This window comes from Panicum hallii, chromosome 4 (genome assembly GCF_002211085.1).
Source record: "Panicum hallii strain FIL2 chromosome 4, PHallii_v3.1, whole genome shotgun sequence".
In the NCBI taxonomy this organism is placed as follows: Eukaryota; Viridiplantae; Streptophyta; class Magnoliopsida; order Poales; family Poaceae; genus Panicum; species Panicum hallii.
In genome coordinates, this window is record NC_038045.1 from 33485956 (window position 1) to 33512165 (window position 26210).

The following is a 26210-nucleotide window of genomic DNA, read 5'->3' on the forward strand; positions in this document are numbered from 1 at the left end:
GTGGTTTCGGACGGTCCGATCTGGCGGGGTGGAGCGGACGGTCCGATCTGATCGAGGCAGTGGATCGGATGGCTAGGGTTTAAAGGGAGCGCGGGGTGGTGGCGCTGGTCACCGGAGACAGTTTTCCACAGCGGCGCGCGGCTCGGGCTCGCCGGACTTCGCCGATTTCGGCGCTCCGGTGGCCAAATCGAGCGGGGCTTAGGTCTGGGACAGGCTACGCGACATGCGTAATCCACCTAGGGCCTTGGCGGGGCTCAGAGAGGCTCGAGGACGCGGTTGCGATGGTGGCAGCGGCTCTGCATGGTGGAGCTCGCCGGCATGCGCGCGCATGTTGTTCTGGGCATAGGAAAGGGCGCAAATGGGGCCGCTCGCGTGCGCGGTGCAAAGGCAAGCCAAAACCGGGTGATGTGGTAGCGGTGCAGTGCTGCAGAGAGCCCGCCCCGGTGGAGCAGCGGTGGCGGAGCACCGTCGTACTTGGTCTGGCCGCAAGGATGGGCTACGATCTACTACATCTAGCACAAAAGGTGCAGAAGAGGGCGCTGGTGCTCACCGAGGGCTCGGACTGGCCGGAGAAACAGCGCAGAGTGGCCGGCGGCGAGGTCCAAGCGGCGGGGATGGGTCGGAATCAGGGAAGAAGCTGCTGTAGAGGTCCTCCTGGCTTCTGGACTCCGTGGATCTGCTCGGAGTGGTGCTGGGAAGGTACCACGCGGGTTAAGGAGGACAGAAACACGCCGGCGGAGAGAAATCACGGTGGCGGAGCTACTTACCGGCGGCAACTTCTAGTGCAATTCCGGCCGTTGCACGGGCCGGGGTTGCGGGTGAAGAGCTTGGGGAGCTCCCTGGCACCGAGGCGAAGCGATTGCGGGGGTTGGCCGGGTCTGGGGTGCGGCGGAGCGGCGGGTCCGCGGCGGAGCAGGAGATGCTGCGCGGCGGAGCGAGCGGGCGGCGGTTTAGGGTTTGGGGCGGCGGCCACGGGGTAGGGGATAAGGGCGCAGGGGGTTTACGGGTGCGTTTAAAGGGGAAAACCGGGGATCTCGGGGGGCGCGCTCGGGGAAGACCGGCGAGGATCGCGGGCCGGACGTTGCGCGGCCGGTGGAGCGAGGAGGAAGAAAGGAAGAAGGAGGCCGGGCGCCGATAGGTGGGGTCGGGGTGTCAGAGGATGAGAGGGGGAGAGCGCGGGCTGGGCTGAGCGCGGAAAGAGGAGGAGGTGGGCCGAGCGGAGCAGGCCGCGGGGTAAGAAGAGTGGGCCGTGCTAGCTGGGCCGCGTGCGGGAGAGGGAAAAGGGAATGGGCCGCGGGAAGGACTGGGCCGCTCGGCTGGCATGCTTTCCTATTTCCTTTCCTTTTCTTTTCCAAACCAACTCAAATCTATTTGATTTCAAATCAAATTTGAATTCAACTCCTATGCACTCAACCAAATAAAACTTATACACCAGCATGAATGCACAAACATGTTGATCCTAAAATAAATTTTAATTCTTTATGGAATTTAATTAAATTAAATGCAAACTAGGCAAAATAAATCCGTAGAAAATTACTGAAGCCAAATTAAATTCATTATAAATCTTAGAATTTTACATTAGGGTGTTACAAACCTACCCCCCTTATAGGAATCTCGTCTCGAGATTCGAATAGGCTAGCTAGCAAATAGATCGGGGTATGTCTTCCTCAGTTCATCTTCTCGCTCCCAAGTAGCCTCATCCTCGGTGTGATGACTCCACTGAACACAGCACATCTTGATCCTCTTGTTCCTAGTAACTCTCTCAGACGTCTCTAGAATCTTCACCGGATGCTCAGTGTAGGTCAGATCCTCCTATACTTCTAACCCTTCTAGTGGTGCTTGCTCTTCCGGCACTCTCAAGCACTTCTTCTGCTGAGACACATGGAAGACATCATGCACTCCTCAGAGACTGGGAGGTAACTCCAAACGGTATGCTACCTCACCCTTCTATTCCAACACCTTGAACGGACCGATGTATCTAGGGGCTAACTTCCCCTTCACGTTAAACCTGCGGATTGCTCTCATCGGCGAGACCTTCAGATACACATGATCGTCCACCGCAAAGGTCAGGTCCCGATGACGCACATCTGCATAGCTCTTCTGACGAGTCTGTGCGATCCTCAGGTTCTCTTGTACCTGCTGTACTAGATGTTTTGCATCCTCAATAATATCCGGACCGAACACCTACCTCTCTCCAATCTGATCCCAATACAGCGGAGTTCTGCACTTCCGCCCGTACAGGGCCTCCAAAGGAGATTTCTTCAGGCTGGCCTGATAGCTGTTGTTGTATGAAAACTCTGCAAACAGCAGGCATTTATCCCAGCTGGTACCATACTGAATAGCGCAGGCTCTAAGCATATCCTCCAACACTTGATTGGTTCTCTCTGTCTGCCCATCTGTCTGAGGATGATAGGCGGTACTGAAGCGTAGCTTCGTATCCAATGAATCATGCAATTGCTTCCAGAATCATGAAGTGAACTGAGATCCTCGATCAGATATGATCTTCTTCGGAACACCATGCAGACAGACGATTCTGGAGATGTACAACTCTGCGAGTCTAGCACCGGAGTAAGTAGTGTTCACCGGAATGAAGTGGGCAACCTTCGTCAACCGATCCACTACTACCCATATAGAGTTGTACCCTTTCTGAGTTTGAGGCAATCCAACAATGAAGTCAATAGTGATCTCCTCCCATTTCCACTCTGGAATCTTCAATGGCTGCAGTAGACCTGCTGGCCTCTGATGCTCTGCCTTGACACGCTGACAGGTATCACAGATAGCCACGTACTCCGCAACGGAATGCTTCATCCCATACCACCAGAATCGTTCCGTGAGGTCATAATACATCTTCGTGCTGCCTGGATGAATGGAATATGCTGTATCATGAGCTTCACTCAAAATCAGCTTCGTGAGATCCTTTACATCTGGCACACATATCCGGCCCTTGTAACACAAGGTACCCTGATCATCCTCTCTGAAATGAGGTGCTTTGCCAATCTTGAGTAGTTCACGGATCTCCTGCAGCTTCTTATCTTCTTTCTGATGCTGCCTGATCTTTGCCTCTAGAGTGGGTTCTGCCTCGAATGATGCACTCAAGGTGTGATGCAAGAAACCCAGACTCAACTGCTCAAACTTCTCGCATAACTCCTGAGGCATCTGAAAAGCCACAGCCATGTTGACATAGCTCTTCCTGCTCAGAGCATCTGCTACAACATTGGCCTTGCCTGGATGATAGTGAATCTCTAGGTCATAATCTTTGACTAACTCTAGCCATCTTCTCTGCCGCATGTTCAGCTCACTCTGCGTGAAAAAGTACTTGAGGCTCTTGTGATCGGTGTAAATGTCACACCTCTGCCCAAACAAGTAATGCCTCCATATCTTCAGAGCATGCACAACTGCGGCTAACTCCAGATCATGAGTGGAATAATTCAGCTCGTGCCGGCGCAACTACCGCGAAGCATAAGCTATAACTCTGCCTTCCTGCATCAGGATGCAACCAAGACCATCCCTCAAAGCATCACAATACACTGTGAACCTCTTGCTTTGGTCTGGCAGAGTAAGGACTGGCGCCGTAGTTAGCCTCTTCTTCAGCTCCTCGAAGGCCATCTGACGCTCATCAGTCCAGGCAAAATCCACACCCTTCTCTAGCAAGGAAGTCAAAAGCTTCACAATCTTGGAGAAATTCTCAATGAACCTCCGATAGTATCCTGCTAAGCCCAGAAAGGAGTGGACTTCCTTCACTGTCTGCGGCACCACCCAGTCAAGCACATCCTTCACCTTGCTGGGGTCCACCACAATACCTCCCTTGGAGATGACATGACCGAGGATGGAACCTCGTCAATCCAGAATTCGCACTTGCTGAGCTTGGCATACAGCTTGTGCTCTCTCAACTCTGCAACACAAGCTTCAGATGCTTCTCATGCTCTGCCTCTAACTTGGAATATACCAGGATATCATCAATGAATATCACCATAAAGGTGTCCAGATAATCCATGAAAACCTTGTTCATCAGATGCATGAAGAAAGCCGGAGCATTGGTCAAGCCAAAGGACATGACCGTATACTCGTATAGCCCATACTTGTAGGTGAATGCCGTCTTCGGGATATCCTCGGGACGAATCTTCAGCTGGTGATAACCCGAACACAGATCAATCTTCGAGAATACACAAGCACCCTGAAGCTGATCAAAGAGATCCTCAATATGGGGTAATGGATGCTTGTTCTTGATGGTAACTGCGTTAAGATCCCGATAATCTACGCACATTCTCTTCGCACCATCCTTCTTCTCTACGAGCAATACAGGAAAAGCCCAAGGAGAGAAGCTGTGGTGGATATAGCCCTTGGCTAGCAACTCATCGATGGTCTTCTTAACTTCCTCATGCTCAACCGGTGCCATACGATAGGGCCGTTTAGCAATAGGAGCTGTCCCAGGCAAGAGATCAATAGAAAACTCAATGTCACGATCAGGCGGCATACCTGGCAGATCATCCGGAAAAACATCCAGGAATTCAGACACCATGCGAATACCATCCGTGGGTCTAGCCTCCATCTGACAAAGAAATCCAGAGGGCTCCGAAGCACTGACTGTGACTTCCTGTCCATCCGGTGCTGACAAGTGGACAGTCCTCTGAGCACAATCAATCCTGACACCCCATCTAGCAAGGGTCTCCATTCCCAAAATCACATCGATACCCTTGGTGTCTAGTATCATCAGATTTGCACCGAACTCTACCCCCCTTATGGCAACACTGACTCTAGGGCAGAAGATATGAGACCTCAACTGCCCTCCCGGTGAAGATACTAACATGCACCTCTTTAATGTGCTAGTACGAATACCATGATGCTCGATAAAAGACTGAGTAATGAAAGAATGCATAGCACCAGTATCAAAAAGTACTGTAGCAGGGTGGGTATTAACCATGAACGTACCAATAACCACGTTGGGAGCCTCGGCCGCCGACTCGGCCGTCACGTGGTTCACCCTGCCCTATGATGGTGCCCTGGGCTGAGCTGGGCGCCCCTGCTGTCCAGACTGCGCCTTCCGGGGACAAGCGTTGGTGTAGTGTCACGGCTCGCCACAGTGATAGCACGCCCATGGGAGTGCTGGAGCCTGCTGTCCGGCAGGAGGAGTAGGCACTCCCTGCCGTGGAGCTGGTGGAGCCAGTGGAGCTGAGCGTGCCAAAGGTGCTGGGAACCTCTGGCCCTGTCCCGCCTGCTGCTGCTGCTGCTGAGGACGAGGCGGGTACTGCTGCTGTCGCGGCTGGTATAGCGGAGGTGGCCTCTGCTGCTACTGCGGTGCTAGTACCGAGGCCGAGTGTTGCTGCCAGACGCCGCAGGAGCCATCTTCCTCTTCTTGTCCTCAATCTCCCGGCGCTTGCGCTCGGTGTTGAGGGTGGAGTCAACCAGATGGTTGAAGTTGTCGAAGCAGAGGTTTAGGAGCACGTACTCAATATGATCATCCAGCCCCTCCCTGAAGCGCTCCTGCTTATCGCCATCATTGGCGACCTCAGCGGGGGCGTAGCGAGCGAGCTGGAGGAAACGGTCATGATACTCTGTCACCATCATAGCTCCCTGAAATGATAAATACCAGAAAAAGAAGATGGAAATTACTCAACATTTCCTATTTCACGGAGGTAAACAAGGGTGGGCTTGAGCTCAAAAGGAGCTGCGGAAAGATTTTACTCTAATTTACCTGCTTAAGCGCAAGGAACTCCTTGTGCTTCATCTTCACCAGCGGGGATGTGGTGGCTCCTGAAATGCTCCCGGAACTGGACCCAAGTGAGGGCGTCGCGGTCCCGAGCTGGGTAGGACTCCCACCAATGAAGAGCTGAGCCTCGCAGCTGCCCTGCCGCGTATAGAACTCGCTCCCGGTCGTCGCACTAAGTGACATCCAACTGGTGCTCCACAGAACGAAGCCAGTCGTCTGCCTGGAGTGGATCAGCCGCATGGGAGAACATCGATGGGTGACCCCTCAGAAAGTCTACACGCCTGTCGCGGGGCTGCTGCAATGGAGGAGGTGGCGGCTGAGTGTGGATCTGCTGCAGAGTCTGAACAGTGTTGTTCAGAGTGGCCATCATCTGCATCTGGAGCTGGAAGAACTGCTCCGAAGTAAGGGGTGGAGGCATCGGCATTGGCTGGCGGGTACTCTAGTTGTTCTGCCCCTGCTGGCTAGAACCGGTGCCGGTGCTCTAGGTGTTCACCATCTGTTTGTAGCAGAACAAAATTTATAAGAGATAGATATTGTGCAATTTCGGAAAAAAAACTCTGGCAGGGTAAAGTAGAGAGTGAAGAGTGTACGGTTTTACCCCCAACGATCTATCTCAGTTTTATTACTTAATTCAAGTTCGCGTTTAAGTCGATTTGCATGAGCAAGTTTAACTTCTAAACTATGGAATCAACCAAAAATCCAAATCAAACATTTTGCACAATCACAAACACTCAATATTCAAACCTTAGCCAAGTTTATCACACCACTCAACTAAAACAAACAGACGCTCTAGCGTATTTTTGCAAAGGCATCCTAGGCTTATGAGGACAGATAGAAAATTAGAGGCCAACATCTACGGAAGAGATCAGACTAATTCTCGGAAAGGACAGGAGAGAGAGCTAGCAAATCAAAGTTTAGAACTCAAGGAATAGAAGCAGAAATGAGTTTTCGAGTTTTGCGGAAGCAAGGCAAAAGAAAAGAAGTCCTTAGACTCGACCATTTCTATCTAGGGTTCGTCCTACAGTTGATATGGCTCTGATACCAATTCTGTCACACCCGATTTACAAGAACATAAACCGAGCAATCATATATGCGCCAGGATCAAGTCACGCATATATACAAGAGAATTATCAAGAAATCACAACACACATCATGAAATAAAAGCGTATAAATTGTAAACGAATATCTTTATTACAACCGAATCAAGAATCGGTTCAAGAAGTGCGGAAGCGTAAAGTAAATACATTAAGAACAGGGCGCCACGGGGACGTCGGCTGGGAGACAAACGCCTAGAAATCATCGAGTCCTCTGATGTAGTCCTCCACATCGCCTGGTACTGAGCAGCAGTTGAAGATATCCCAAAGAAAATAGAAGAGTGGAGAAAGCAAGTGTGAGTACACAACTTGTACTCAACAAGTATAACACGAATGATGAGACTCTACAGTTAGCTGACTCAATTTCATTAGCTTTTAATCTTGGCAAATTTTATTAAAGCTATTTTCTACAAGTGGATGAATTACCATAACCCAAGTTACAGAATAATTAATTAAAATTAATCATGAGTCTACTAAGAACCAAGCCAAACCACCAAAGATAAACCCCACTAATCAGATTGAGGATCTAGGCCGCTCATAACCGTGAGCACGGCTAGTATACCAGTTTTACACTCTCGAGAGGTTGCACAACTTTACCCACAAGTTGTGAGCTACGCTAGTTGTTCATCACACTTCCTTAGGTGAGATGACTAGCAAGCGCACTACGAGACCGTTACAAAGGACCACGTCAGTAAGGTTAACCGCTAAGGTTTTTGGATCAGCGACGATGGGGCCCACCTCACGGGGGTACAAGCACACAGCACAGACCAAGCCGGAGGAGCAGAGACCATTGAAGCTTACCATCCCTCTTGCCCCGCAGGTAAGTTACTCCCAAACCAAAATGACCTAATTAGTAAGTCAAGACCGTCCCATTCTAGTCTTGTGGTTGCGCGGGTGTCCCAGGTTGTCGCTCTATGAACCGGTCCTTATGGAGAGTGGCCAACCAAGCACTAAGCACCGTGCTGACCCCCTAAACCATGTTTCTAATAAAAACATATTTTAACGAGACGTGAGCCGCTCAAGCACACAGCATAGAGGGCCACTCTCAGAATCAAGTTGCATATACCATTAATCAAGTTTAATTAAAAAGGACCACAATGTGTGAGAGCGTAGCACCTAGCACAACTGACCAAAATGCAACCCAAGGTATTTATATATAAAGGATAAAAGTGGCTAGGAAATCCTTATAGGCATATAGTATTAAAATGCAGTTTAAAAATGATAGAATGTTCATGTTATACTTGCCTTCCTCAAAGTTCTCCTGCTGCTGCTCAAAGGTGTCTGAAGAAGGTGGCTCCTGTTACTCCTCCGGTGGTTCAACGTCTACTCACAATCGTAACGCCAAAACATGGTCCACACAGGCACATACATGCAAACAATGGCAAAACAAATAAGAAATAGTACAACAATATAATAAAACAGCACACAAAACTGAGCTAACGCTATTCTACGCGTTACAATGGTCGTGTGGGCGCGAAAACCACTTAAAACGGAGCTAAGACGCGAAAACTAGAGCTAAAACAGGGTCTAAGGGCTTTTCTATGAGGAAACTGAAGTTTCAAGGGGGTTCTGCGTGAAAACTAGGGGTCTAAACATAATTAAAGGGTAGATCTAGCGTCCAATATGCAAAAGCATAGGGGCTGGATGGCAGGTTCTATTTTTAAGAAGCTCAGGAGCCTAGACGCAAAAAAACAGGACTTAAATGGAATTTCTTTTGAACTAATGTGGACTGCGGGTTAATTTCAAGGAAACTCAGGGGCTCTTTAGCAAAACAGCACTGCTGAAGCGGTACCTTATAATTTGAGCCATCAGATCTGGATCGGATGGTTCGGACCCGATCTGGATCGGACGGTCCGATCTGACGAGGTGGTTTCGGAAGGTCCGATCTAGCGGGGTGGAGCGGACGGTCCAATCTGATCGCGGCAGTGGATCGGACGGCTAGGGTTTAAAGGGAGCGCGGGGTGGCGGCGCTGGTCACCGGAGATAGTTTTCCGCGGCGGCGCGCGGCTCGGGCTCGCCGGACTTCGCCGATTTCGGCGCTCCAGTGGCCAAATCGAGCGGGGCTTGGGTCTGGGACAGGCTACGCGACATGCGTAATCCACCTAGGGCCTTGGCGGGGCTCGGTGAGGCTCGGGGACGCTATTGCGATGGTGGTGGCGGTTCGGCACGGCGGAGCTTGCCGGCATGCGCGCGCACGTGTTGTTCTGGGCACAGGAAAGGGCGCAAACGGGGCCGCTTGCGTGCGTGTTGCAAAGGCAAGCCAAAACTGGGAGATGTGGTAGCGGTGCAGTGCTGCAGAGAGCCCGCCCCGGTGGAGCAGCGGCGGCGGAGCGCTGTCATGCGTGGTCTGGCCACAAGGATGGGCTACGATCTACTACATCTAGCACAAAAGGTGCAGGAGAGGGCACTGGTGCTCACCGAGGGCTCGGACTGGCCGGAGAAACAGCGCAGAGTGGCCAGCGGTGAGGTCCGAGCGGCGGGGATGGGCCAGAATCGGGGAAGAAGCTGCTGCAGAGGTCCTCCTGGCTTCTGGACTCCGTGGATCTGCTCGTAGTGGTGCTGGGAAGGTACCACGGGGGTTAAGGAGGACGGAAACATGCCGGCGGAGAGAAATCGCGGTGGCAGAGCTACTTACCGGCGGCAACTTCTAGTGCAATTCCGGCCGTTGCACGTGCCGGGGTCGCGGGTGAAGAGCTTGGGGAGCTCCCTGGCATTGAGGCGAAGCAATTGCGAGGGTTGGCCGGGTCTGGGGTGCGGCGGAGCGGCGGGTCCATGGCGGAGCAGGAGATGCTGCGCGGCGGAGCGAGCGGGCGGTGGTTTAGGGTTTGGGGCGGCGGCCACGGGGTAGGGGATAAGGGCGCAGGGGGTTTACGGGTGCGTTTAAAGGGGAAAGCCGGGGATCTTGGGGGGGCGCGCTCGGGGAAGGCCGGCGAGGATCGCAGGCCGGATGTTGCGCGGCCGGTGGAGCGAGGAGGAAGAAAGGAAGGAGGAGGCCGGGCGCCGACAGGTGGGGTCGTGGTGTCGGAGGATGAGAGGGGGAGAGCACGGGCTGGGCTGAGCGCGGAAAGAGGAGGAGGTGGGCTGAGTGGAGCAGGCCGCGGGGAAATAAGAGCGGGCCGTGCTAGCTGGGCCGCGTGCGGGAGAGGGAAAAGGGAATGGGCCGCGGGAAGGACTGGGCCGCTGGGCTGGCATGCTTTCCTATTTCCTTTCCTTTTCTTTTCCAAACCAACTCAAATCTATTTTATTTCAAATCAAATTTGAATTCAACTCCTATGCACTCAACCAAATAAAACTTATGCACCAGCATGAATGCACAAACATGTTGATACTAAAATAAATTTTAATTCTTTGTGGAATTTAATTAAATTAAATGCAAACTAGGCAAAATAAATCCTTAGAAAATTATTGAAGCCAAATTAAATTCATTATAAATCTCAGAATTTTACATTAGGGTGTTACACTTCAAAGACCGTCAACGTCATTTTCGGTGGAGATGGAGACTTCGCTTCCAGGCGGGAACAAAAACTGCTTCTCCGGGTGATCATGTCCGTTGAGCCGGCGGCACCGCGACCACTCCGCTGGTTAGAGGTGCCCATCTCGTTCTCCCGTGATGAGCAGTGGATAAGCTTTTCGGAGCTCGGTAAGTTCCCCCTGGTCTTGGATCCGGTGGTGGCAGAAGTCAGGCTTACCAAGGTGCTCATCGACGGTGGGAGTGGTCTCAACCTCATCTTCGCCAGCACTTTACGAAAGATGGGTTTGGACTTCACGGACATGCTGGTTCCAAGCAAGTCTCCTTTCTACGACATTGTCCCAGGTAATGCGGCGCACCCACTTGGCATGGTGGTCCTTCCAGTCACCTTCGGCACGAGGGAGAACTACCACACCGAGTTCATTAAATTCGAAGTTGCTAACTTCAAATCTTCTTATCATGCCAAACTGGGCCGACCGGCACTTGCCAAGTTCATGGCAGTGCCACATTATGTTTATCTACTTCTCAACATGCCAGGGCAAAGTGGAGTACTCACTCTCCGAGGCGACTTGAAGAAGTCATATGATTGCAACTAGGAGGCGATCCAGTATGCTTCAACTACGCGTGTGCCAGATGCTTCAGGGGAAGTACTCGCGGCCGCGCAGCAGCTTTCCCAAGACGGGCTAGAGATCCCTTTGAGAAAGGCCAGCAAGTTGAGCATCCAGTCGACTGGCGATGTGGCCCTCAAGTCGATCCAGCTCCAGGAGAGTGACTCATCCAAGACCGCTGTCATCGGCGCGGGCTTAGATGAGAAATAGGAACTCGCGCTCGCCAGTTTCCTCCGGGCTAACCGAGACATATTCGCAAGGAAACCAGCGGATATGCCAGGGGTGCCCAGGGAACTGATCGAGCATAGTCTGAATGTACACCCACAGGCTGTGCCCAAAAAGCAATGCCTTCGAAGATTTGCTCACGACAAGCGTGAAGCAATTAAATGGAAGATAGCTAAACTCCTCGCGGCTGGCTTCATGAAAGAGTGATTCATCCAGAGTGGGTAGCTAATCCCGTCCTTGTAAGGAATAATAATAATAATGAATGGAGAATGTGCGTTGATTACACCGATCTCAACAAGCACTGCCCAAAGGATCACTTTGGGCTACCGCGCATTGATCAAGTCATCGACTCGACGGCGGGTTGTGTACTCCTCTGCTTCCTTGATTGTTATTCAGGATATCATCACCCCCGTTTGGGATGTACGCTTACAAAACTATGTCTTTCGGGTTGAAAAATGTAGGAGCAACCTATCAGCGCGCGATTCAGATGTGCTTTGCGGACTAGCTGCATTGGAAGATTGAAGCCTACGTGGATGACATGGTCATCAAGACCAGGAATCCCGATGGCCTGATTGCAGACTTGGAAGAGACATTCAGCAGCCTACGCAGGTTTTGGTGGAAGCTCAACCCAACTAAATGCGTTTTCGGAGTACCATCAGGGAAATTGCTCAGGTTCATTGTCAGCAACTGGGGAATTGAAGCCAACCCTGTGAAGATTTCGGCCATCACTGATATGGGGGCCCCGGCCACAATCAAAGATATGTAGAAGCTAACAGGATGTATGGCAGCCCTGAACAGGTTCATCTCCCAACTCGGGGAGAGAGGACTACCTTTCTTTAAGCTCCTGAAATGCCAAGACAAGTTCTAGTGGACGGAGGAGGTTGAGAGAGCCTTGCAAGACATGAAACATCACCTTCAGTCTCCTCCGATCCTTACAGCACCATTGCCGGGAGAAGATCTACTACTCTACATTGCGGCGACAACTCATGTTGTCAGCAGTGCCATTGTAGTAGAGCGCAGCGAGGAAGGCCATGCGTTTGGAGTGCAGAGGCTCGTGTACTTTGTCAGTGAGGTACTCTCCAAATCCAAGGTACGAATACAAGATCACTGTGATTCTGATTACATCGAGAAAGTTGCGCCATTACTTCAACGAATACAAGATCACTGTGATTATGGACTTTCCGTTGGCGGATATTCTCCATAATCAAGATGCCACGGGGCGCATATCAAAGTGGGCAGTGGAAATGGGGGCTTTGTCTATCGACTTCAAGCCACGCACTGCAATCAAGTCTCAAGCTCTAGTCGATTTCATGGCTGAGAGGAGAGAGAATCAAATTCCAACTCCAGTCGATAAGCCAGAGCACTGGACCATGTACTTCGATGGGTCTCTTAAGCTCGATGGCGGTGGTGCTGGAGTCCTATTTATTTCTCTAAGAGGCGAACAACTAAAGTATGTCCTCCAGATCCTTTGGGAGGTATCCAATAATGAAGCCGAGTATGAAGCACTACTTCACGGGCTGGGCTTCATTTAGCGATATCACTAGGCATCAAGCAACTACTTGTATATGGCGATTCACTTCTTATCGTTCAGCAAGTCAACAAATAGTGGGACTGCAACAAGGGGATGATGGACGCTTATGTACAAGAGGTACGCAAGCTGGAAAATAAATTTTTCGGCCTGGAGGTTCATCATGTGGTACGGGAGCATAATGTTGGCACAGATATACTATCAAAGCTAGGATCCACCCGCCCACAGGTTCCAGCAGGAGTCTTCGTCCAGGAGCTGAAACAGCCATCCATCAAATCCTCACCTCAGGTAACCACTGATTCTGGCCTTCATCAGCCTGATCGGACTGGAGAGGACTGGAGAGTGGCTTATATCGATTTCATCCGGGATCAAAGACTACCAGCAGGGATGGACGCAAGAAGCACAGAGGCAGCTCGTGTCATGCATAGAAGTAAGGGGTTCGTCCTAGTCGATAGTAAGCTCTATCGGCGTGGCGCACGATCAGGTGTCCTCATGAAGTGCGTCACGAAAGAAGACGGCTACGACATACTGTGGGAGATACATGAGGGCGTTTGTGGCAACCATGCAGCTTCACGAACGCTGGTGGGGAAAGCATACAGAGCTGGTTTCTGGTGGCCCACCGCAGTGTCTGATGCTGAGGACCATGTGCGGAGATGCCAAAACTACCAATTCTTTGGCAAGCAATCTCACGTCCCAGCTCATAGTCTCATCACCAAACTGCCATCCTAGCCGTTCGCTTGCTCGAGCCTTGATATGATTGGGCCCTTCACAACGGTGCCAGGCGGTTTCCCCATGTATTGATGGCTATCGACAAGTTTACCTAGTGGATCGAGTACAAGCCAATAGCCAAGCTCACACCAGATCGAGTCGTTGGTTTCATCTCCGATATCTTGCATCACTTCGGCTTCTCGAATACCATCATCATGTACCTGGGATCAAACTTCACGGCCAACCAGTTCTGGGAGTTTTGTGAAAATGCGTGCATCGAGGTCAAATATGTCTCTGTTGCACACCCAAGGGCCAATGGTCAAGTTGAGAGGGTGAACGGCATGATAATTGATGGCCTCAAGAAAAGACTCTATGATAAAAACAGCAAGTAAGGAGGAAAGTGGATACACGAGTTACCACACGTCGTCTGGGAGCTCAGGACACAGCCGTCCAAAGCCACAGGACAGACACCGTTCTTCCTTGTCTACGGCTCCGAAGCTATCTTAGCGGCCGACATCATATGGAAATCCCCAAGGGTTGAAATGTACAATGAAGGTGAGGCGGATGAAGCAAGGCAGTTAGAGCTCGATTCTGTCAAAGAGGCTCGCTGCACCGCTCTTGTTCAGTTAGCACGATACCTGCAGGGGATCCGGCGATATCACGATCGCAACATGAGGGAACGGTCATTCAGTATAGGCGATTTGGTCCTACGCCGCATCCAAGATGAGTTCGGCTTACATAAGCTCAACTCGAGGTGGGAAGGTTCGTTCATCGTCAAGCAGGTTACAAGACCGGGTCGTATCAACTACAATACCCCGAGGGCCAAGATGTCCCGAATTCTTGGAATATTCAGAACCTGCGCAAGTTCTACCCATGAGGAAGCGTGCGGGGATAGCTGTTCTCCAGACGCCTAGGCGACCTTTTTCTTCCGAATCAATTTGGAGGCTACGGGTCACAAAATTCAGAATGCAAATTTTTCTATTAACAGACGGAGGCTATGGCCACGTTCATGTTTTACATAAATCGACCTCTTGTCATGAGTTTTGATGGAGGCTACGGCCACGTTCATGTTTTTATCGACTTCTTGATTAAATTTTGACGGAGGCTATGGCCACATTCATGCTTTATATGAATCGACTTTCGCCATGACCTTTGATTGTCATTTGCTATGATGATCGCATTTTTCCTATCAAGTTCAATCTGTTTGATTGGTTTATACCTAACTTGTTGGACGGGCTCACATGAGGAGCAATTTCGACTACGCCCAGAGTCGTTGCACTTGGGGTAGTTTCGATTTTTCTTGCCATAACCACGGCAGTCACACGATGATGCTCGCGTTCTTTCCTAACAGGTTAGACCTACTCGTTCGGGTCACATCTAACTTGTTGGACGGGCTCACACGAGGAGCTATTTCGACTACGCCCAGAGTCATCGCACTCAGGGTAGTTTCAACCTCTTGCCATAAGCACGGCAGTCACGCGACAATGCTCGCGTTCTTTCCTAAGTGGTTAGACCTGCTCGTTCGGGTTATACCTAACTTGTTGGATGGGTTCCAACTCGGAGCTACTTCGACTACTTCCAGGGTCGCTGCACCCGGGGTAGTGTCTACTACTTAGCCTTTGAACTTGGATGACAATTCAGTCAAAGCACATACAAGTAGAGACAGCAACGACAATTCTATACAAGGAAACGAGTACTTGTTTTTACATCTTAATCCTGTAGTACACTTTTTACTATCTGTTCTGTTACAGGTTGGGCTTCTTGGAGGAACTTATTGAATTGTTCTTCAGAGCACTCTACACCCACTCCCTACACGAACGCTTCTAGTCGAGCTTCCGGCCAAAAGGATTTTACAAAGGAAAGAGCGTGGCTGACACACGCGACCGGGGCTTCAGTGAGGACCTTGATGACCTTCTGTGGCGCTCCGAGAAGCCGCTCCAGCAAGGGACACTCGCCTGCTTCGCCATCTTCTTGTGGGTCTACCATGTCCACAAGCTTCTTGGCGGCTCCTCTGAGGTCCTCCATCTCCTTTTGCCACTGCTCCTTCTCCTCGCCCAGCGTCTTGATCTGCTAAAGGCAATCGGCGAACTGTTGTTCAGTGTCAACGATTACTTTTTGCAGCTTCTCGACATCATCTGTACGGCGATACAGCATATTCTTCATGTCAGTAAGCAGCTCTTCTTTATATGTTAAGATTTTCCTAAGCTCTGCGGTGAAGATATTTTCAGAATCCAAGATAAGTTGTTAAGTTAAAGTACTCGAGGGAAGAGAGGGCTTGCCTTGGTGTGCCTTCTTTTGTTCTTTGAGCTGCTCCTGGAGCTCGAAGTTGGCCTTCTCGAGGTTGCGGCGATCATTTTTGAGGAGCCACATCTCTCGAGTCCGCTCCTGCTTCAGCTTGTCAAGTTCTCTCTAGAGATAAATGTTCTTCGTCAACTCTTCGGATATGCGTTTGTCCTTGGCAGCGAGCTCCTAGTGGCCACTCACGACTACTTTCAGTTTCTTGGTCTTCTTTTGTGAGTGCTTGATCACATCCTGCATAAGGGGGAAGATTAAGACAAGCAACTCGACAACGTATATGGGCAGAAGAGTAATCATGTCTTACCATGGTAAAGTTGTACAACTCTCTGGAGATCTTCTTGAAGTATCTTATGTTGTCGTCCGTCAAAATCGGGTCATCCACCAGATCTGTGGTGATGACATTCTGGTATCTGTGTCCGGTCACCAGCAGATCTCCAGGGCTCCTCGAGGTCCCTGCGGCTTCTTCAGCTGATGGTTGTTGGGCACCTACAAGTCAAGATGAATTCAGTACATAATGTCTGTGGTCTAAGCAGGTAGTCATGGGCGGTCAGACACTTACCTGTGCCATCTGCAGAAGTGGCATCAGGGGCCTTGACTTGTTCCTCACCACCAGCTCTGGCTTCGGCTTGCTGGGGCTCAGGGGGTGGCAGGTCGGGCAGTGTTGTGTCCACCTTGGGGGCTGGTTCCTTGGGCACGGGCTCCTCTGGGGCTGGTGGCTCAGGGGCTGGGGTAGCTACGGCCGGCTTCGGCTTGTGCCTCATGTCGCTTGCAGATCTAATGAAGCAGAATCAGTTATATTATTACACAAGTTGAGCAGAACAGGATGTTCATTATGCAAGAAAAGATGTATACTTACAGCGAAGACTTCTTCATCACAGCTTTCTTTACTCTCAGAGCCCGTGGTGTCTCAACCACGGTACTCGTTGCTGGTGGCGGGGTCACACCAGCTGGTGGTGCGGTGCCCGCCACAGCGATGGTAACTGTTTCTGTCGAAGTAGTTGGTGGGTCTGTTTCCACCTCTTGGCATTTGGGGTTGGGAGGAGAAGTAGACAGACTGCAAAAGGATAGTGTTAGCATGCAGCAATACCGATATTTGACATTTCAACAAGGCAGCAATTTCATACCAGGAGGACTCGACTACATGCGCTTTCCGCTTGCGCACTACCCGATGACCTTGCGGGACCAAAGGTAGAGTTTCGATCAACTCCACGGATGGCCCGGGGGAGTTGCTCCTTCTCGCCTTTCCTTCGGCTTCCCTTTCCGCCAGGGGGCTCCCGCCTTCATTGGATTCACTGCTGGGTAGAGCCTCGACTACTTGAGCCCTCTTTGCTTCAGTTGCGGCGCTAGGGAGAAGGTGGTCTGGTTGAGGGATGTCGGGTTGCGGTGGATAGCTCCGGTACAACTCTGTGTGTCCCTGCAGAAGATTTGCAGTTAGCAGTGGCAGAACAGCAGAACTTGTTTTCAACAAAAAGTAGTCGAATACTTACCGGCTTTGGAGGATTTTGTGCAGAAAACAGCCGCGGGACGTAGGGGACTGCATCCACGTCCAGCAGCACTCGCCTGACCCGGATGAGTGCGGCGTCATCGGTCAATTCTTCTGCGCACATCCGAGAGGGATCTTCAGTGCCTATGTACTCGAAGCCTAAAGTGTGGCGTTGTTGGATTGGCTGGATCCGACGCTTGAAGGAAGAAAACATTACGGATGCTCCGGTCACCCCTATTTCTTTGTGAGCTGCTATGATGGCTAGCAACTCATCGACTTGGTCCAGGTCTGCTCTGGGGAGCTCGGTGTTCCACTCTGGCCTCACGATAGGGGTTTTGCCGGATTTTTCAGGAAGCTGGGGGGCATGGTTTTTGATGAAGAACTAGTGATTCTTCCATCTAGGAATGTTGGAGGGGAATTTATAAGATAGGTACCTATTGCTGGCTTGCTGTCTAAGTTGGATGCCGGCGCCCCTACAACGGTTAGATTTTTGGTTGTGGGTTGTGGTTTTACCCGGAAAAGGAAGCGGAAAAGATCCCAATGGGGTTCGATTCCAAGGAAAGCTTCGCAGAAATGGATGAAGATGGCTATGTGGCAAATGGAATTCGGGTTGAGGTGATGCAGCTCAAGCCCGTAGAAATAAAGAAGGCCACGGAAAAAAGAACAAGAGGGGAGGGCTAGACCCCATTCAGCAAAATGGTAAAATGTGACGATTTCATCTACATTTTCCATGGGGAAAGGTTCGTGAAAAGAGGGGCGCCAGTTGACAAGACTCTTGTCTTGGAGCAATCCCTTAGAAACAAGTTTTTTGAGGTCGTTGTTGGAGCACTTACTGTGAGTCCACTCCCCAGACGGCGGCTGCGACTCCTTCTTCTTCCCATCCTTCTCGCTTGATCTCTTCGACGCCATTTCTGGATCCGTTCACCACGAGTTGCTCGGGGGCTGCGGGGGAAAGGGGCGACGAGATTTGGTTGGATTGGGGCTCTCCAAGGGGGTAAAGGCGGAGTGCGGCTCTAATTGGGGGATTTGGAAAGCTCTTGGTGGATTGCAGATTGGAAGCACAGTTTTTACTCAGCGTTACCGCGGGGTTTAATAACCAGCGGCTGAATACAGTTTTACTGTTTCGAATTTGAAGAGTCATTTCAGGGAATATTCGGAAGATGAGGGGTCATTTGGTGGATTGTTTAGATACAATATTCGATTAATCATTTTTTCAGGGTTAATTGTCCCCAAAAAAGGGGTTTTTCGAGTTCCAGATCTAACTTCCATCATTTGTACCATCACACCAGTTATTTATCATGGGAACATTTTTTCACTACATGCCACGACTTTTGGATCCTTGTTTCCAAACCTGAGAGATTTGGATTCAAGGCTCGAGGGTTGCGGGATACGTGGCATGGACTTCTTATTTTTTAAATTTATTTGAAAAGTAAGGAAGATTCAAGACTAATGTGACCCTCAGCCTGATTATCCGATTCAACTTAAGGCTCGGGGGCTACTCCATATGGAGTGCGATTTTTCAATCGCGCACCATACCAAAGAAGTAACTCGGGGCATGAGCACCTCATACCTTCGATGCAGTCAAGAAAGTACTCGAAGAACAACTTCAAGATGGAGCTTCAAAAGAAGCCGAAGACTACTTCGAAAGTACTCGAGAAGCCTGCAGTACTCAGCTAAGAAGAGCTCAGGTGCTTGTCAGACCCGGGGCTATGGGGCTGTGTACATAACGTAGTTTAAACAGGACTAAGAGATAAATCCTATCTTATCTCTTATTTATGTTGTTTTCTATTTGTTTGAGTAGGAGATAAAGCTAGTCGGTACAGAAGGAAACTACTCGAGTTATACCCGGGTATGATTCCTTGGCTAGTATTGGCTAGGATTCATGTAACCCTGACCTTCCGGATATATAAGGGGGGCAGGGACCCATTCAAAACACAACATCAACACCCAAGGCAACACAAACCACCATACCGGACGTAGGGTATTACGCACCTCGTGGACTGAATCTGTCTAAGTCTTGTGTTCCTTGCCCTGTTTTCTCTATCCGCTCCGACACACTAAGATGCCCCATCGAGATTCAGATTCTCTAATCTTTCTCTCCGGTCAAGTCATGCTTGAAACGGTGCCTTGTGGCTCGTTTTCAATATTTTTCCAACGATGTTTGATCATCGTCAGCTCCAGCGACTAGCACCATCGCTCTAAAATCCCAGGCTCAACCCAGTCTCCCACAGCAACCCAACCTTTTTGCTTCTCTATTTACCCTTCTCTTCACGATCCGAATTCTATCCATCGGCCCGAATCAATATCGGCCGTGCCGAGCGCTCCTCTCTAGCTCTCTATGATGACACGATCCCACTTGTCATTTCCTCCTATCCCTTTCGTTTTCACCATGATAACCATACCACGCAATGCTCAGTTTTCCTACATGTGCGTGCTATGACTCGTTGACCGAGTTCAATTCGGCCATGCATGTTCATCCTCATCGTAAGCTTGTATGTCTGTATGCCACTTGCAGGCCAAGGTAGCATTTCTCCGTGTGCTCATTTTGGACTTCATTCGAGACTAAATGACTCACCTGCTATCAACGACCTAAGCCTCATGCAAACCTGACCGTTCGCACCCTATGAAAAGGTGCAGCCAGCTCGACCCTTCTCTCCCTTATTTCTCTTTCCAGTCTGCTCTCCTGAACAGCCCAGTACCACTCGTCCGGTCTATCTTGCTCGTCAGCCCGCGCCTCTGCCTTTTTTTAGTCGACTCATTTTCATGTTCGGCCCTCACCCGAACCTATTTCAGCCCATAACCGAACTCGCTCGGCCACTCTAGTCCTGACGCCAGGTCGTTTCCTCCCTCCTTTGCCTCTTCCTTCCTCTCTTTGCTCGCTAATTTGTGGGGGCTGCTGGTCAGCCCTATCTCATCTCTCCCATGGGCAATTTGGACTCAAGAATGAGTCCCAGCCTGACGTGCCACCGTTCTGGGCGTGCGCAGCAGTCCCAGCCAGGGTTCCAAGTGCCGCCTATAAACGGTGAGCGCTCGAGCCTCTGCGTTTCTTGCTGCTGCACCGCCTTGTCCCTGCTCTAATCCACCACGTGAAGCCCTAACCCCGCGCATCCCCCTTCTGCATAGCCGGCCCTAGACCTCCACCACGACCCCCTGCTCCCCGCATCCCCTGCCTCTCACGCAACGCCGCCACCAGGAGCCGAGCAGAGGCCGCCATTTGCCCCTTCTTCCTCGCATTTTCCTCCTGCTCACCCTCCCTCATTGGCCCCTGCAGCGCAGCCGCGCCCTACCTATCCACCATGTGCCACCTTCCCCATCGTCCCTGTTAGTATTTTACCGGCTGCCCACCGAGGGGTATACCCAAGGTGGTAAGTTTAGGTGAGGAGATGCCGAGATCAGGAACTCGAAAGTGCAAGGAACACAAGACTTTAGACAGGTTCGGGCCGTGAGGCGCGTAATACCCTATGTCCTGTATGATGGTTTGTATTCCCTCGGGTGTAGAATGATCTGTTTTGAGGGGGTCCCTGCCCCTCTTATATATCCGGGAGGTCAGGGTTACATGAATCCTAACCAACACTAGCTGGGGAATCATAACCGAATACAACTTGAGTAGATTCCTTCTGTACCGACTAGCTTTATCTCCTACTCAAACAAGTAGAAAAATAACTTAAATAAGAGATAAGATAGGCTTTATCTCTTAATCCTGTTTAAACTACGTTATGTACACAACCCCGTAGCCTCGGGTCTGACAAGCCCCCGAGTTCTTCGTATCTGAGTACTGCAGGCTTCTCGAGTACTTTCTTGGCTGCATCGAAGCTATAAGGTGCTCATGCCCTCGCACTCCATATGGAGTAGCCCCCGAGCCTTAGGTTGAATCGGAGAATTAGGCTGAGGGTCGCATTAGTCTTAAATCTTCCTTACTTACTCTTTGAATAAATTTAAAAAAATAAGTAGTCGATGCCACGTATCCCGCAGCCCCCGAGCCTTGAATCCAAATCTCTCAGGTTTGGAAATAAGGATCCAAAAGTCATGGCATGCAGTGTAAAAATGTCCCCATGATAAATAACTGGTGTGATGATACAAGTGATGGAAGTTAGATCTAGAATTCGAAAAACCTCTTTTTTCGGGACAGTTAACCCTAAAAAAATGATTAGTCAAATATTTTATCTAAACAATCCACCAAATGACCCCTCATCTTCCGAATATTCCCTGAAACGACTCTTCAACTTTGAAATAGTAAAACTATATCTAGCCGCTGATTATTTAACTCCGCGGTAACGCCAAGTTAAAACTGCGCTTCCAATCTGCAATCCGCCAAGAACTTCCCAAAACTCCCAAATAGAGCCGCACTCCGCCTTCACCCTCTTGGAGAGCCCCAATCCAACCAAAATCTCCCCGCCCCTTTCCCCGCAGCACCTGAGCAACTCGTGGCGAGCGGATTTGGAAATGGTGCCCAAGAGACCTGAGAATGATGGGAAGAAGAAGGAGGCGCAGCCGCCGACCGGGGAGTGGACACACAGTAAGTGCTCCGACAACGATCTCAATAAACTTGTTTCCGAGGGATTGCTCCAAGACAAGAGTCTTGTCAACTGGCGCCCCTCTTTTCGCGAACCTTTCCCCATGGAAAATGTAGACGAAATCATCACATTTTACCATTTTGCCGAACATGGTCTGGCCCTCCCCTCTTGCTCTTTTTTCCGTGGCCTTCTTTATTTCTACGGGCTTGAGCTCCATCATCCAACCCGAATTCCATTTGCCATATCGCAATCTTCATCCATTTCTGTGAAGCCTTCCTCGGAATCGAACCCCATTGGGATCTTTTCCGCTTCCTTTTCCAGGTAAAACCACAACCCACATCCAAAAACCTATCCGTTGTAGGGGGCACCGGCATCCAGCTTAGACAGCAAGCTGGCGATAGGTACCTCTCCTATAAATTCCCCTCCAACATTCTTGGATGGAAGAACCGCTGGTTCTACATCAAAAACTATGCCCCCCAGCTTCCTGACAAATCCGGCAAACCCCCAGTCGTGAGGCCAGAGTGGAACACCAAGCTCCCCAGAGGAGACCTGGACCAAGTCGATGAGTTGCTGGCCATCATAGTAGCTCACAAAGAAATAGGGGTGATCGGAGCATCTGTAATGTTCTCTTTCTTCAAGTGTCAGATCCAGCCACTCCAACAAGTGGTACATAGGCGCTGAAGATTCCTCTCGGATGTGCGCAGAAGAACTAACTGATGACGCCGCACTCACCCAGGTCAGGCGAGTGCTGCTGGACGTGGATGCGGTTCCCTACGTCCTGCAGCTGTTTTCTGCGCAAAATCCTCCAAAGCCAGTAAGTATTTGACTACTTTTTGTTGAAAACAAGTTCTGCTGCTTTGCCACTGCTAATTGAAATCCTTCTGCAGGGACACAGAATTGTACTGGAGCTACCCTCCACAACTCGACATCCCTCGACCGGACCACCTTCTCCCCAGCGTCGCAGCCGAAGCGAAGAGGGCTCAAGTGGCCGAGACTCTGCCCGGCAGTGAGTCCACTGAAGGCGGGAGCCCCCTGGCGAAAAGGGAAGCTGAGGGGGAGGTGAGAAGGGACAACTCCCCCGGACCCTTCGTGGAGTTGACCGAAACTCTGCCTTCGGTCCCGCAGGGTCGTCGGGTTGTGCGCAAACGGAAAGCACAAGTAATGGAGTCCTCCAGGTTTGAATTTCCTACCTTGTTGTCATATATCGGTATTGTTGCATGCTAACATTATCCTTTTGCAGTCCGCCTGCTTCTCCTCTCGAGCCTGAGCGCCAAGAGGTAGGAACGGATCCATCAGCTTCTACGATAGGAGCGGTTACTGTTGCCGTGGTGGGAACGGATCCATCAGCTTCTGCGACAGGAGCGGATCCATTATCTTCTGCGACAGGAGCGGTAACCATCGCTGTGGCGGGCACCGTGCCACCGCTGGTGTGACCCTGCCGCCAGCAATGGGTACCGTGGTTGAGACGCCACATGCTATGAGGGTGAAGAAAGCTGTCATGAAAAAGTCTTCGCTGTAAGTTTACATCTTGTTGCATAATGATCATTCTGTTCTCTTCGACTTGTGTAATGATATAACTAATTCTGCTTCATTAGGTCTGTGACTGCTAGGGGGTTTAAACCAAAGCCTGTGTTGGCTACTCCAGCCCCCGAGCCGCCAGCCCCAGAAGGGCCCGCGCCCAAGGGACCAGCCCCCGAGATGGACACGACACTGGGACCTGCCACCTCCCGAGCCCCAGCAAGCCGAAGCCAGAGCTGGTGGTGAGGAACAAGTCGAGGCCCCTGCGGCTACTCTTGCAGATGGCACAGGTGAGTGTCTGACCGCCCACAGCTAGCTACTTAGACCATAGTATTATGTACTGGATGCATCTTGACTCGTAGGTGCCCAGCAACAACCTTCTGAAGAAACCGCAGGGACCTCAAGGAGCCCTGGAGACCTGCTGATGGCCAGACGCGGATACCAAAACGTCATCACCACAGATCTGGTGGATGATCCAATGTTGACGGACGACAACATAAAAACCTTCAAGAAGGCCTACAAAGAGTTGTGCGATTTTGCCCTAGTAAGACATGATTACTCTTCTGCCAGTGTATGTTGTCGAGTTGCTTGTCTTAATCTCCCTCCTTATGCAGAATGTGATCAAGCATTCGCAAAAGAAAACTGAGAAACTGAAAGCAGTCGTGAGTGGCCATCAGGAGCTCGCTGCCAAGGAAAAACGCCTATCCGAAGAGCGGACGAAGAACAATTATCTTCAGAGAGAACTTGACCAGCTGAAACAAGAGCGGACTCGAGAGACGTGGCTCCTCAAGAACGATCTGCGCAATCTCGAGGAACAACTCAAGGAACAAAACAAGGTACACCAAGGCAAGCCCTTACTTCCCTCGAGTACTTCCACTTAACAATTTATCCTGGATTCTCAAAATATCTTCACCGCAGAGCTTAGGAAAATCTTAACATATAAAGAAGAGCTACTTACTGACGTGAAGAATATGCTGTATTGCCATACAGATGATGTCAAGAGGCTGCAGAAGGTCATCGCCGACACCGAACAACAGTTCGCCGGCAGCCTTCAGCAGATCAAGACGCTGGGCGAAGAGAAGGAGCAGCGGCAAAAGGAGCTGGAGGACCTTAGGGGAGCCGCCAAGAAGCTTGTGGACATTGTGGACCCACAAGACGATGGTGAAGCAGGCGAGCAGCCCTTGCTGGAGCAACTTCTCGGAGTGTCGCAGAAGGTCGTCAAGTTCCTTACTGAAGCCCCGGTCGCGTGTGTCAGCCACGCTCTTGCCTTTGTGAAATCCTTTTGGCCGGAAGCTCAACTAGAAACATTTGCGCAGGGAGTGGTTGCGGAGTGTACTGAAGAACAATTCAACGAGTACCTCCAAGAAGCCCAACCTGTAGCAGAACAAATAATAAAAAGTGTACTGCAGGATTAAGATGTAAAAACAAGTACTCATTTCCTTGTATATATATTCTTATTTAATGTCTCTACTTGTTTGTGCCTCAACTGAATTGTCATCCAGATTTAAAAGCTAAGTAGTAGACACTACCCTGGGTGCAGCGACCCTGGAAGTAGCCATAGCAGCTCCGGGTAGGAACCCATCCAACAAGTTAGATACAACCCGATCGAGCAGGTCTAACCAGTTAGGAAAGAATGCGAGCATCATCGTGAGACTGCCGTGCTTATGGCAAGAAAAATGAAGCTACCTCGAGTGCAACGACTCTGAGTGTAGTCAAAATCGCTCCTCGTGTGAGCGCATCCAACAAGTTAGGTATAAACCAATCGAACGGATCTAACTCGTTGGGAAAGAACGCGAGCGTCGTCGCGTGACTGCCGTGCTTATGGCAAGAAATCAAAACTACATCGAGTACAACGACTCTGGGCATAGTCGAAATAGCTCCTCGTGTGAGCCCGCCTAACAAGTTAGGTATAAACCAATCGAACGGATCGAACTTGTTGGGAAAAATGCGATCATCGTCACAAGCGACCATCAAAGTCATGGCGAAAGTCGACTCATACAAAGCATGAACGTGGCCGAAGCCTCCGTCAAAACTGTTAACACGAAGTCGATAGTGTGACACCCTAGGTGTTAAATATAGCAAGCAAATAGAAAAATTTGTTGTGTATAGTTTGAATTGTGTGAATTTTGAGTGAAGTTATAAAGATAAGGGCATTTATGTAATTTCACCAAAATATAAGTCCTTTTATGTAATTTAGTTGAAGTATAAAAGTAACATCCAAAAATTACCAAGGGTCAAAATGTAAAAGGTGAAAGTCATCATGACCAGTCATAAATGCTTGCAGATAAGCCCAAGATTTCATAAAATTTACATTACTAAGGACAAAAACTTTGTTAAGTTTGAATAGAGTGCAAAAGTGTAAAATAAAGCAGTATACTTTAGATTTCTGAACTTGAGCCCTAAAGCAAGGTTGTAGGATTTGAAAAGTTCTACAACTTCTATTTTGACCATTTCCTCATTAGAGTTTTGGGTTAGTGGGAAAATTCTGTTTACCGTGAGGTCCCTGAGGTTTTGCAATTTTCCAACGAAGTCCCTCGGACCTCCTCCCCTCGTCTCCCTCCTCTGGCACCTCCTCTGCTTCACCCTCTGCTCCTCTGTCGCCAGCAGTCAGCGCCGCTCACTGCCGCGCCAGCTCCTCCCCGGCGCCACCTCCTGCTGCCGTCGCCTCCACGCGTCGATCCCCAGCCCGAGCGCCGCTCTAGCTTCCCTCCCTGGCTCTCTCGCGCGCGTGCCACGCCGCCCCGCGGCTCGGCCATCCGCCACCTCGCCATCGCAGCAGCTGCCTGTGCACGCCCCCTCGCCCCTTCTTTTCTGGTTCAAGAGTAGCACTAGCTTCCTCTCTTCTCATTCTACTTGCTCGCTTGCCCTCCAATCGCCCAGAATCCGGAACACCACCGCCGCCTCCTTCCTCCACTCCGGCGACTCTCTGCTCGCCGTGGGCCACCGCCGTCCACCTCCTATTGCCTGCTACAACCCCCTAGGAAGCTTCCCCTCGTCTCACTGACGCTCCCAAGCCACCCCCCCCCCCCCCCGTGGCCGGACCTCCACTGGAGCTACC